The sequence below is a fragment of the Sorex araneus genome, chromosome X (assembly GCF_027595985.1).
Source record: "Sorex araneus isolate mSorAra2 chromosome X, mSorAra2.pri, whole genome shotgun sequence".
Taxonomy (NCBI): domain Eukaryota; kingdom Metazoa; phylum Chordata; class Mammalia; order Eulipotyphla; family Soricidae; genus Sorex; species Sorex araneus.
The window spans coordinates 252,601,238-252,612,818 of NC_073313.1; positions in this window are offsets into that span (position 1 = coordinate 252,601,238).

An 11,581-nucleotide genomic window follows, 5' to 3' on the forward strand; every position below is an offset into this window, starting at 1 on the left:
GTGGCAGCCGTGTGGCGACTGCCATCTTATACAGCCCACTAACCAGAGGTACGAGCTTGCAGTGACGCAACTTCTGGCAGAAATTTCTCTGGACTTAATTACTAAAATACCAGAAATCCAAAATTGCGCGGCCGCTGTTGTGGCCGCATGACCTCATATGCTCTTCATTCTCAGCAATGGAAAACAAATTATCAAATGATGCCTTTTCAACAGGTTTGATTGTTGGGGGGAAATTCCAAATAGTAATAGTGAGTTTTCTGTTGAAATATTGAATGTAATCAAAGTATATAGAGAGTAAAGTGAAGATCATTAGCCACACAGTGGCTAATGTGGGATGGGAGGTATACTGGGGTTCTTGGTGGTGGGACATGTGCACTGGTGAAGGAATGGGTGTTTGATCACTGTATGACTGGGACTTAAACCTGAAAGCTTTGTGACTTTTTTCATGGTGATTCAATAAAAAGAAAAAAAAGTAAAAAAAAAAAACGCTATAGTAAATGGTTCTGTTTTCGTTTGGTTTGGTTTTGGGGCCACCCTGGCAGTGCTCAGGGCTTGCTCCTGGCTTTGTGCTCAGGGATCATTACTCCTGGTGGTGCCCCGGAGACCGTATGGAGTGCCAGGGATCTAACGGGTCTGCCGTGTGCAAGTGCCTTACCCACTGTCTTATGTCTTTGACCTCTGAGTAGTTCTTCTTTTGGGGGTGTCATAACTGGTCACCTAGGGGACCGTGGGGTGCCAGGGATTGTACCCAGGCTTGTGTGCAAAGCATGTGCTCAACCTTTGACCGTCTCCCCGACGCCTGTGAACAGTTGTTGGTGCACAGGCTTCTGCTCTGCTCCTGGAGCCAGCCCGCACCAGGGCTGACCCCAGCGGGGGTCAGCCGTCCCTGCACAGTCCTGTCACAGGCCCTTGAAAGAGGCCAGGGAATGAGGACCCACGTCATTCCCTGGGGACCCACGTCAAGCTGTCCTGTCCTCCAAAGGTCTAATGACTCCATGTGTATATTTGTTTACATGTACATGTGTTTGCATGTACATATGAGACATTTTTTACATGGATGTATATATGCATGCATATGTGCCTACATGTATGAGTGTATACACCAACATGTATATTTGCATGCATGATGTATATGCATGTTTGCATGTATTTGTATGACTGCATCACACCGATATATTCATATATGAACACGTGTATGTACAAGTATATGCAGTACGTGTGCATTTATGTATTGTGCATACACACGTGCATGTGTGTAAATACCTATCTTGAAGTGTATATATTAATGCATGTGTATGTATGTGTGTGCATATGCATGTATGTATGCCACTGCATGTATGTTTCTATACATGTATGTGGTTTGGGGTCACGGTTCCAGCTCTTCTTTGTGGGGTCACATGTGGCAGTGTCGAGCTAATGCTTAGTTCTAAGGGGTCTGTTCTCCCGGGGGGGGGGGCTGGGGGAAACCGAGAAGGTAAATAAGGTGCCAGGTCGTCCCGGGCAGACCTGCTCTCTCCAGGCTCGTGTTTTCACACCAGCTTGGGGTCCCTGTGGCGGGCGGGGCCCTGCTGAATGGTCAGTGCCCGCAGCCCCACTTACCTCGACCCCGTTGGGTTCTCCTTGTACGGGACGGCCCCCCTGGGTGAGCCCTCCCTTGCACCAGGCATGGTGGGCACCATCCTTTCCAGTGCAAGGACCTAGATGCAAGAGTTGCCCGGAGGGTGGGAGCAGAGCAGGTGTGTGTGTGTGTGTGTGTGTGTGTGTCTGTGTGTGTCTGTGTGTGTGTGTGTGTGTGAGGCGCTTGCCCCGCGGTGCAGCTGACTCAGGCTTGATCAGAGGCCCCACCTGGTGCCCTGACCACTTGTCCCAGCTGGCCGTGAGCACTGGCCAGTGGGGTGTGGAGGTTTGTAAAGAGCGTCAGAAATGGCACAGGATTGGTCGCCCCACCCCACCCCCCACTGCAGCCGGAGAAACGGCCCCGCTTCAGGACTGGTCTCAGAGAGGTGCAGGCAGCTGAGATCTCCCAGGTCGGCCCCTTGCCACTGGGCTCAGAGCTCTGGAGCCTTGGCAGGGTGGGGGCAGACAGGGTCCCTGCGCTCTCCCCGCCCCCACCTCCAGCCCCCCCACCGCTGCAGCCAGAGGATGGCTCCGATTCACAGCTGACCTCCAGTTCCAGTTCCAAAGCTGCTGACGCCTATGCGGCCGCATGACACCCCCAAACTTCACCGACGGCCCAGGAGAAGCACGGAAAAATTAGATGGGCAAATTGAGTAGAAGCCCACCCAGCTCGGGGAGTGAAAGCAAGAACCCGGGAGGCTCAGCGGGCCCCGCCCGGCCCGGTGGATCCTCAGACAGTGGCCTGAGTAATGCCGCTATGAGGTAAGTGTTGTGACACGCTGCATAAAGCGAATCATCCTGTGCCTGCTAAGGAAGCGGGCCTGGGGGTGGGGTGGGTGGGAAGCTGGGGACACTGGGGGAGGGAAGGTGACGTGGTGGTGGGATTGGTGTTGGAACATTGAGTACCCGAAACTGTGTTGCGAACAACTCTGGTGATAACGCTGTTATAATAAAGTTTTATACAAAAAAAAAAAAACCAAACCAAACAGACAGCGCCGGAGCAATGCCTTGCTCTGGGCGCTCTGAGCCTTACTGGGGCTGCTCGCTTATGTCCCCGACCAGTGGGACCCCAGAAGCAGCTATTTGGCAGGAATTGGGAGGGTGGGCTGGGGACAGGAGGAGGCAGGAGGTGACCCACTCAGCCACCTGGGGCATGGGCGTGGGTCCTCACGGACCTGCGTGCAGGGGAGAGGCCTGCCTCGCCTTGGGGGCCCCAGCCTTAAAATGTTTAGCTTTAAATCGCCCACGGGCCGAGCTTACTTTACTGTTCTCGGACTCGTAGAAATGGGGGTATCTCGACAAGGAGAAAGTGGCCGCGGAGAGCATTTCCTTTCTGTGACCTCTGACTCTTGGGGGGCTGCCGGGTTTCTGCGTTTCTCCTCCATCGCCATTGGAGAGGCCCGCAAAGAAGGGGGAAGGGGTAGCTCTAGAGAGTGAGGGGGGTCCTTTTCTGGCCTGTCCCCCGCAGAAGGCTTCAGCCCAGGGCTCCTGGGGCATGTGCATGCTTGGACACGGATCGCAGTTAAGGGTGGGGGCAGGGCAGGGTGCACGGAGGAGAGTGGGACTGCGGAAGGGCCAGCCCCCCGGGAACCGGCAGCCATCTGTGAATGGGTGTGGGTGGGAGGGAGTGGGGGCATCAGAATCAGTTAGAAGGCTATGGGGGGGCAGGGAATAACAGTGAGAGAGATGGTGGTGGGGTGGGAGAGAGGAGAGAGGTACAGGGAGGAGAGAGAAGAGATGCTGGAGAGGAGAAATGCAGGGGAGAAGAGAGGAGAGATGCAGGGGAGAAGAGAGGAGAGATGCAGGGAGGGAAGAGAGGAGAGATGCAGGGAGGGAAGAGAGGAGAGATGGAGGGAGGGAAGAGAGGAGAGATGCAGGGGAGAAGAGAGGAGAGATGCACGGAGGGGAGAGAGGAGAGATGTAGGGAGGGGAGAGAGGAGAGATGCAGGGAGGGGAGAGAGGAGAGATGTAGGGAGGGAAGAGAGGAGAGATGCAGGGAAGGAAGAGAGGAGAGATGCAGGGGAGAAGAGAGGAGAGATGCAGGGGAGAAGAGAGGAGAGATGCAGGGAGGGAAGAGAGGAGAGATGCAGGGAGAGAACAGAGGAGAGATGCAGGGGAGAAGAGAGGAGAGATGCAGGGAGGGAAGAGAGGAGAGATGCAGGGAGGGAAGAGAGGAGAGATGCAGGGAGGGGAGAGAGGAGAGATGCAGGGAGGGGAGAGAGGAGAGATGCAGGGAGGGAAGAGAGGAGAGATGCAGGGAGGGAAGAGAGGAGAGATGCAGGGAGGGAAGAGAGGAGAGATGCAGGGAGGGGAGAGAGGAGAGATGCAGGGAGGGGAGAGAGGAGAGATGCAGGGGAGAAGAGAGGAGAGATGCAGGGAGAAAGGAGGAGAGATGCAGGGAGAAAGGAGAGATGCAGTGAGAAGAGAGGAGAGATGCAGGGAGGGAAGAGAAGAGAGATGCAGGGGAGAAGAGAGGAGAGATGCAGGGAGGGAAGAGAGGAGAGATGCAGGGGAGAAGAGAGGAGAGATGCACGGAGGGGAGAGAGGAGAGATGCATGGAGGGAAGAGAGGAGAGATGCAGGGAGGGAAGAGAGGAGAGATGCAGGGAGGGAAGAGATGAGAGATGCAGGGAGGGAAGAGAGGAGAGATGCAGGGGAGAAGAGAGGAGAGATGCAGGGAGGGAAGAGATGAGAGATGCAGGGAGGGAAGAGAGGAGAGATGCAGGGGAGAAGAGAGGAGAGATGCAGGGAGCGAAGGGAGGAGAGATGCAGGGAGGGGAGAGAGGAGAGATGCAGGGAGGGGAGAGAGGAGAGATGCAGGGGAGAAGAGAGGAGAGATGCAGGGAGAAAGGAGATGCAGTGAGAAGAGAGGAGAGATGCAGGGAGGGAAGAGAGGAGGGATGCAGGGAGGAAAGAAAGGAGAGAGGTAGGGAGAGAGGAGAGATGCAGGGGCGGGAGGAGAGGAGAGACACCTGCAGGGAGAAAAGAGATGATGGAGGAGAGAGGAGAGACTCCAGCAGGAGAGAGGAGAGGGGAGAGCCGCCTGCAGGGAGAGAGGGAGAGGAGCCGGTGGGGGCTGTGTGGGAGGGGCAGCGCTGCCCCTTCCTGCCTGCCGGGAGCCGGGAGCCGGTGGTGCCTCCTTCCCTGCACCCGCGGAGTAGAGGCTCATTACCTATTCATGCTGGCCGTGAGTGGGATTGATCTGTTCCTGGCCGTGAGTGAGTGGGAGATGGATGGGACCCAGGTCCAACCGCAGAGCCCATTAGAGCCTGTGCCGGGGCGGAAGGGATTCCCCGACAGCTCATAAACCACCCCCACGAGAGCCTCGGCCTTCCCTGCGCCAGGGCTGCGGGCGGGCGGGCGGGCGGGAGGAGGCACCGTGGCTCCGTGGAAGATTTACCGACAACGACGCTGGCTCGACCGTGATGAAAGTCATCAGCTCATGGCGGTGGCCCAGAGCCCTTCTGGGGGGCCCCTCGGCGATGCCCCGGACGGGGAGGCTGAGACAGGCTTTCTCCCGTCTCCCCATCCATGGGAGGACGGGGGAGGGGGGTGGGGGGGAGAGTCGGGTCTTGGAAACTGGGCGCTCAGGCCTGCCTGCTGGGGTGGGGCTCTGGGTGACAGGCCACTGGCAGGGGTGCAGGGACCCAGAAAGGACGGTGCAGGGGTTCGGAAAATAAGTTCACCTACTTCTGTTTTGCTCCAAGCTGGCCTGAATTTTTAATTGAAAGCAAATTAGAGTGTCCCCAAAATATTAGTCCACTTTCTGGCAGCGTGCATCCACCCCCCGCCATCAGTGCTTGGGAAACAGCCGCACAAACACGTGTGTCTGGTACCCAGTCAGGCCTCCGAGGCCGGCCAGTGAGGTTCCGAGGGGGCAGGGGACGATCATCTTTGAGTGATCTGTAAACCCCGTGAGGCCAGGCAGGAGATAGGGGCTGCGGCCATTCCATCGTTTTGGTGGTGGTTGTTGTTCTGGGGTCACACTGGCGATGCTCAGGGGCTAGTTCAGGCTCTGCACTCAGGGATCACTCCTGGCAGGCTTAGGGAACCATGGGGGGGTGTGTGTGCCAGGGATCGAACCCGGGTCAGCCATGTGCAAGGCAACTCTCTTCCCAGCCAGTCCCAGGGCCACTTCTGGTTTGGTTGTTTCGTTTTGGTTTTAGGGCTCTACTCGGCGATGTCCAGGGCTTACTCCTGACTCTGTGCTCAGGAATCACTCCCGGGGGGCTCAGGAAACTCTATGGGATGTCAGGAATCCAACCCGGGTGGGCTACGTTCCAGGCAAGCGCCCCGCCTGCTGTCTCTCCGCCCCACCTTGGACCATTTCTTGGCCCTGAAAACTTGGGGAGCATGTCCAGTGACCCTCCACGCCCGGTGTCCTGTGGCTATCCTTTCTCCAGTGGCCAGCAGACAGAGGTGCCCTTTCTTTCTGCACCCCCCTGGGAGCTGAGCTGAGCTCGGGACCCAGGGCTCGGACAAGGCAGGGACCCACTGCATCGTCACATGTGTATAGCGTGTCCCAGCGGGACCTGCTGTCAGCCCTGAGCTGTCCCCTGACACCAATCGGCCGTTCTGGCCGGCCTTCCCTCTCTCTCATCTCGACGGATCGATTGATCGCCTGCATCTGTCTGGCCATGGCCTTGCTGGCAGGGAGGCCGGGGCAGGCAGAAAGGATTCACCGCCTCAAACCACAGCGCAGCACCGCAGAGTGAGCCTTGCTGGAGAGAGAGGCTGGAGGGGGCTTGCATTATTGGCTGCTTTGCGGAGAAGCACGTTCTGTGGGAGAGCCAGAAGCCGGCGGTAGGGGATGAAGAGGGAACGGACAGTAGGGGGGAGGCATGGGCTGAGTTGGTTTTATATTTTATGGTTTATTTATTTATTTTTTGTCGCACCCAGTGATGCTCAGGGATTACTCCTGGCTTTGCACTCAGAAATCACTTCTGACAGTGCTCAGGGGACCCAAATAGGATGCCAGGGATCAAACCCAGGTCAGCCACGTGCAAGACAAATGCCCTATCCACTGTACTATCACTCCGGCCCTATTTTTTTTTTTAATTTGAGAACACACAGAAGATGTGTACATATAGGGATGGGGGATTAGACTCACACAATTCTCCCACTGAGATTCACCCCAGCTCCTTTGAAAGGTGATTTAAAAAAAGGAAATTTATTTCTTTTTCTTTATTATGTTTTTAATTGCATCACCGTGAGATAAAACATTGCAAAATTGTTCACGATTGCATTTCAGTCATACAACATTCCAACACCCCTCCCCCCACTAGTGTCCTTGCACCAGTGTCCCCAGATTCCCTCCCACCCCCTCAAGCCACCTCCCCACCCAAGTCTGCCTCTAGGGTAGATACCTCTTTTTTTTTTTCTTTTTGGGTCACACATGGCGATGCACAGGGGTTACTCCTGGCTCTGCACTCAGGAATTACCCCTGGCGGTGCTCAGGGGACCATATGGGATGCTGGGATTTGAACCCGGGTCGGCCGCGTGCAAGGCAAACGCCCTACCCACTGTGCTATCTCTCCAGCCCCGGTAGGCACCTCTTAAAAGGTGTTTTTTGGGCTACACCTGGCCATGCTCAGTGCTTACTCCAGGCTCTGTGTCCAAGGGATCACGCCTAGCGGGGCTTAGAGGAAACATATGGAGTGTTGGGGATTGAACCTGGGTTGGTAGCTTGCAAGGCATGGTTCGCTCTGGTCCCTTCTGCTGTTTTGTTTAGCTTTGTATTCTGGGTCACACCCGGCGATGCTCAGGGGCTACTCCCGGCTCATGCACTCAAGAATTACTCCTGGCGGAGCTCGGGGGACCCCAAGGGATGCTGGGAATCGAACCTGTGTGGGTCGCGTGCAAGGCAAACGCCCGACCTGCTGTGCTATCGCTCCAGCCCCTGCTCTGGTCACTTGTGAGCTGACCCTGATGTGGGCAGTAGCTTACATCCACACGCTTGGCAGTCAGTGCCCGGTAGGTGCCACCGAGGAAGGGGGGACCGTGGGTGGAGGGCCTGGGTGTGAGAACTGCCAGCTCACTGCCCGTGGCCCAGACATGCCCACCTGTACTTCTTCATCGGCAGCCAGGGGCTGAGGCGACCGGTCACTCCCCCAGCACTCGACTCCCCCACCATCGAGTTCACTCCGACGCACGGACACCCGAGGCATTCACAAGCAGCTCCGGGGCTGGAGAGATCGTCCAGCGGGTTAGTACAAAGCGTCGGCCTTGGCGTGACCCCAGTCGTGGGGTGTTGTTGCACCCGGGTTTCAGATCCCCGATTGCGGAGAGACCAGGTCCACACACGATCATGCAAAAGCAAAGGAACGTGATGACTGGCCCGAGCCAGCGAGAGCCTGAGCTAGGGTCCGAGTCTCACCCAATGCACTGGAGTCTTGACAAGGATCCCCGACCCCAAATCATGAGCAGTTTATAGAGGGTTCAGCTAAAAAACGTTTCATGGTCTATTTTTATTTATTTATTTATTTATTTATTTTTTTGCTTTTTGTGTCACACCCAGCGATGCTCAGGGGTTACTCCTGGGTTTGCACTCAGGAATTACTCCTGGCGGTGCTCAGGGGACCATATGGGATGCCAGGAATCGAACCCGGGTCGGCCGCGTGCAAGGAAAACACCTTACCCGCTGTGCTATCGCTCCGGCCCCTATGGTCTATTTTTAGCACTGGCCCTATGACAACAGTGGTCAGCGATTGATTATTCAACGGTTAGTAACGGTTTCTAAGGAGGGCACAGTGACCCTTTATGACCGGCCAGACCCAACTGCCCGGTTTCTTGTCTAGGTGAATTACTCGGTTGAGAGTTTACCAGAAACTGCTTTGGGGAGATAGCAACTGAGGCCTCGTTGAGAATGGCATCAGTCTCGCCCTCACGGGAGCACTGTGGGTGAGTCTCCCGCCCCCCCCCCGCCCCCCCACTCCAATAGCAGTAGCGTTGCCCAGACATGCCCTTCGTGAGCAGCAGGGAAAGGGCCCCTCCTCCCGTCCTCGTCTGTCCAGGAGGGCAGTCTGTCCAGCCTGCCTCCCAGGACCGAGCGGATGCCTGGTACGTGCCACAGAGGAAGAGGGACCGGGCAGGGAGCCAGCCACGGCCTGTGCTTTCTTGGCCCGCGCGCGACCCTCGAGTGTCTCGGATCATTTGTGCCATGCAAACGTTCCTGGGTTTATTAGCCGCTCTAATTGCGTGTGCCCTTGCCTTCCTGCCCCCGGACACCTAACGGGCACCGAGAGCGTGCCAGCTGCTGGAGTGGGGGGAGAGGCCCCGGGCCCCGCACTGGTGGTGGTGGTGGTGGTGGGTTTGGCTCCTGCGGGGCAGTGGGCCAGAAGGCGGAGCACTCTCACAGGGCCCGTGGGAGCACCTGCTCCAGGCTGCTCCAGGCTCCGAGCATTTCACTGACGCCTTCCCGGGACGACCAGGAAGGAAAAGTGTGAGCGGAGTGTCAGCTGAGGTCAGGGTCGCAGGGGCCTTTCCCCAGGGGAGGCCGGATGCCAGATCCTGCCCCGTCTCTGCCACCTACTCCCCAAATGCAGTGATTCCTGTGGGGGTGGGGCGGGGGAGCTGTGCTGGAAGGATCTGGGGTAGTAGTTTTAGGTGCAATTGGGGGATGGCTCTCTGACTGCTTAAAGTAGATAGATTTGGGGAGCCCCTCCCCCGAGTGATTTTTTTTTTTTTTTGCAAAGGAGGTGGTGATAGATCAAATAAGTTTGAGGACCTCTGCTCTACATTATTTACTTATTCATTTTGGTTTTTGGAGCCACACTTGGCTGTGCTCAGGGCTTACTCCTGGCTCTGTGCTCAGGAATCACTCCTGGGACAGTTGGGATGGAGAAGGGACCACGGTGACAATGATGGTTGGAAGTGATTTCTCTGGATGGGAGGTGTGTGCTGGAAGGGATAAGGGACCAAACATGATGGCCTCTCAGTACCTGTATCGAAAACCATGATGCCCAAAAGTAGAGCGGGGGTTGGGGGAGAGAGAGAGAGACAGACAGACAGACAGAGAGAGAGAGAGAGACAGACAGACAGAGAGAGAGAGAGAGACAGAGAGACAGAGACAGAGACAGAGACAGAGAGACAGACAGATAGACAGACAGACAGACAGAGACAGACAGGGAGAGACAGACAGACAGACAGACAGACAGAGACAGACAGGGAGAGACAGAGAGACAGACAGACAGAGACAGACAGGGAGAGACAGAGAGACAGACAGACAGAGACAGACAGGGAGAGACAGAGAGACAGAGAGAGACAGAGAGACAGAGACAGAGGGTGGGGGGAAGTGCCCAATAGAGGTAGGCTGGGGGGGGGTGGCGGAAGGGATACTGGGGCCATTGGTGGGCGGAGGGATGGGTGTTCGAACATTGTATGACTGAAACCTGATCCTGAACAGGTTTGTAACTATGTACTCACGGTGATTCAATTAAAAAAAAAAAGAAAGAAAAAGAAAAAAAAGAAAAAAAAATGAAAAAGAATCGCTCCTGAAGGGGCCCAGGGGGTCCTTTAGGTGCCAGGGGCCATACCTGGGTTGGCTGCAGCAAGCGCCCTGCCCCGCCCTCTCCTCCGGGCCTGCATCTTCCACCCCTGTTCTCGTGGACAGCAGCTCCCAGGTGTCCAGATCTCCTGGAGAAACCCCCCTGGGGGGTGGGTAGCACAGTGGTTAGGGCTTGCTCCTGGTAGCTGCCTGACAGCCTCACCTCCCCGCACCACACGGTCCTCTGAGCATCTCTGGTGCAGCCCCGGAGCCCGGGTCTCCCCAGCACCCGACCCGCGAGGCCTTGCGTGGAGCCGTCAGAGCCGCTGGGGGGACCCTCAGACTTTCTGAAAACTGCTTGTGAAGCATCACCCCCCCAAAAAAAAAGGAAAGAAAAAGAAAATGCCATTCCGAATGTCATCCACATGCCTTCCTTCCTGCCTTGGCCTTTGGGAGTGCCCCCTGCCTCCCCACTTCCCCCCCATCCCCTACCCCCCACCTGCCGGCCTCAGCTCCCCCAGCCTTTCTTCACTGCACGGCTGGTTCCGCTGTCTCCCTCATCTCTGTACTTGATCATCTCCTCCTGACAGGGAGCGGGGGCAGTGGGGTCCCCCTCCCGCACACCCCCTGCAAGGCCACCTGAACGCTGGCCGGGCCAGGCTCATGCTGATCAATGGGGGTGGGGGGTGCTGGGTGGTTGGGGTCTCGAAGCTCCCCCAAGGGCAGGGACCCCCCTCTCACCGCCTCTGGCAGATTGTGCCTGGGGGCCTTCTCCGGGCCACTTGGGCTTGCTTGAGATACGCCTTTCAAATCTCTGCCCAACAAGCTGCTCTTCAAAAAGCAAAGAGGCCCGAGAAACAGCAGAGCAGGTAGAGCACTTGCCTTGTGCAAGGCCCACCTGGGTGTGGTCGCCAGCATCCCCTACGACCCCCTGAGCCCTGCCAGGAATAATTCCTGAGTGCAGAGCCAGGGACTGGAGCCATATAGCACAGTGGGTAGGGCGCCTGCCTTGCACGCGGCCAACCCGGGTTCGAGTCCTCCGCCCCTCTCGGAGAGCCCGGCAAGCTCCCGAGAGTGTCCCGCCCGCACAGCAGAGCCTGGCAAGCTCCCCGTGGCGTATTGGATATGCCAACAACAGTCACAACAAATCTCACCATGGGGATGTTCCGGGTGCCCGCTCGAGCAAATCGATGAGCAACGGGACGACAGTGCTACAGTGCTACAGTGCAGAGCCGGGAGTCAGCCCTGAGCACGGCCAGGTGTGTTCCCCGGCCCCAAATAAATAAACGAACAGACCGAAACCAACCGGTGGGGCCCAGAGACAGTACAGGGGGCTGGGCGCTGGCGCTGCCCTTCCCCACCACATACGGTCCCCGAGCCCGGCCAGGAGAGACCCCCGAGTGCAGAGCTGGAATAAGGCCTGAGCATCGCCAGGTATGTCCCCTCCCCCGCAACCAGCCAAACAACCCAACAAGCCGAT